Raw genomic sequence first — 2,443 nt, forward strand, 5'->3', positions numbered from 1 at the left:
AACTACATCTCCCATAATGCATTCCGATTGTTACCAGCCAATAATTACGGCTTCTCGCCACTAGAGAGCAGCAGTCACCTCAAGCTGCTTATTGATTTTCCCAGCGAATAAAACTGAGACACCGACAATCTAACATCAAAACGTCCAAGAAGAGAAAAATCGATTTACAAGTAAGACTGTGAATGGAGATGTGTGTGAGTTGGTGACAGGGCGGCAGGCCGCGCTAGACTTTTTTTGTTATCTGTTATCTTGACCGATAACATAAAAAAATTTTTAAAAAAATCGGTCATGTACTATTTTTATCCGTGAAATTACAATCATATTAACGTCGGCTATTTAGTCTCATTTTATTCGGTTTAGTTAAGTTAATATTCACTGCGAATGTATCTACATACATGTATCTACATTTTTTTCGTAGTGACAAAAACCACCCCAATAACTTTTAATAAATTAAATTAAGCGACTTCACTTAAACATCAGTCAGAGTTGGATCTGTCTGATCCAAACAGATAAATAAAAAAATCTGAAAAAAATTTGAACTCTGTGAGTGTTTTACCCTGTGTGGTCTGGTGTGAGCTTTTACCAGGATTTTTTTTTTTTTTTTTACGTGGTTTCGCTTCTCCGAAATGGACAGATGTTACGTCTGCAGCGCTCCTCCAGATGCTACTCTCCTGGGTAACGAGCACCAAGGCTCCAGATAAACTGCCAGCTCCTCAAATGGAGTAACACAACGTTGCATTCTCTTTAGTTTTCTCTGATCTGTAATGGAGACTTGAATTAATGTGCCATTTCAACCAAAGGTGAAATGGCTTCAATACATCGTTTGATCCCTAGTTTATGGATTGAACAGACAGAAACAGTTACCATTGATTTCATTTTTGAACCATTTTTATTTGTAAGTATTTATTTTATTTTTGAACCATTTTTAATTTTGAAGTGTTGATTTTATTTTTGAACCCTTATTTATTTTTTAGTGTTGATTGTCTGAAAGACCTTACACATGAATTGGCCCATATGTGGTTTGAACCGATGACCTCAGCATGTTAGAGCACAGTGCTCTAACCTGCTGAGCTAACTCACCTACCTTACAAACTGTTGTTTCCATGGATTTAAGAAGAACTTACATGATCTTACCACAATGAAGATTTGATAAAAGTTTTTTCAAAACAATGTACATAATTTTCAGATATTTTGATTGTATTTTTGAACCATTATTTATTTTGAAGTGTTGATTTTATTTTTGAACCATTTTATTTGTAAGTATTGATTTTATTATTGAAACATTTTTAATTTTGAAGTGTTGATTTTGTTTTTGAACCATTTTTTATTTTAAAGTGTTGATTTTATTTTTGAACCCTTATGTATTTTGAAGTGTTGATTGTCTGAAAGACCTTAGACATGAATTGACCAGTATGGGGTTTGAACCAGTAACCTCAGCATTACCAGCACCGTGCTCTAACCTGCTGAGCTAACTCACCTACCTTACAAACTGTTGAGTTTCCATGGATTTAAGAATAACTCACCACAATGAAGATTTGATAAAAGTGCTTATATTCTAAAGTTTTTTCAAAACAACATACATAATATTTTATTTTCCAGAGATTTTGTATTTTGAAGTGTTGATTGTCTTTTTGAACCATTTTTAATTTTCAAGTTTTGATTGTATTTCAGAGATATTTTTTTTTATTTTAATGTGTTAATTTTATTTTTCTTATTTGTAACTAGTGATTTTATTTTTTAGCCATTTAGCCAAGTCTCTGTAGAACCATTTGTCTCTGCTAATGACATCTTCAATATATTTTTTTTGATCCCAGGCTTAGTTTATGGACTGTAATGTGAAATTAGACACAAATATAAGTCTGACAGTTTGTTCACCAAGTTACTGTGCTCTCTGAGAGGATCTGTGGTATAAGTATTTGACATTGTTCCATGCCAATTGTTGACATTAGTCTCTAACAAAATGTGAATCATCTACCAGGAACACTTTAAAGAGCATAAGTTTCTGTAGTGTAGTGGATATCATCTTTGCTTTGCATGCAAAAGGTCTCTGGTTCAAAACCAGACAGAAACAGATTTTGCATGTTCTATTCATCACAGGTGTTTACTAAAGGTCAACAAGGGTTCTATGATGTCATGGTCTGTACTCTGAATCCAGGCATCTGAGTGCAAACCTCAGTTGAAATTTTCATTTTGCATCTCACATCATCAACTTTGGAACCTCAAACTGAAACAAACAAGAGAAGTTCCGTTCCTGTAGTGTAGTGGTTATCATGTTTGCTTAACATGCTGAAGGTCTCTGGTTCAAAACCAGAAATGGTTTCTGTAGGTTATGCATCTCTTGGGTTGCAGTGAGACAACAGGAGCCTTCCTCTTTCATGGCGGTTCATTTGCCAGTTGACTTCAATGTAGGCTTCTTTGAAATCAAATCTACTTTACATCAATT

At 34.1% G+C, this 2,443-nt stretch overlaps 1 non-coding gene across 1 annotated transcript; it reads left to right on the plus strand.

The window, feature by feature from the left end:
- Positions 1 to 1,998: 1,998 nt before the first annotated feature.
- On the plus strand, positions 1,999 to 2,071 carry trnaa-ugc (transfer RNA alanine (anticodon UGC)). The gene has a single exon. It is a non-coding gene; the product is annotated as a tRNA-Ala (tRNA).
- Positions 2,072 to 2,443: the final 372 nt, after the last annotated feature.

This window comes from Poecilia formosa, unplaced genomic scaffold, assembly GCF_000485575.1.
Source record: "Poecilia formosa unplaced genomic scaffold, Poecilia_formosa-5.1.2 Scaffold2976, whole genome shotgun sequence".
NCBI lineage: Eukaryota > Metazoa > Chordata > Actinopteri > Cyprinodontiformes > Poeciliidae > Poecilia > Poecilia formosa.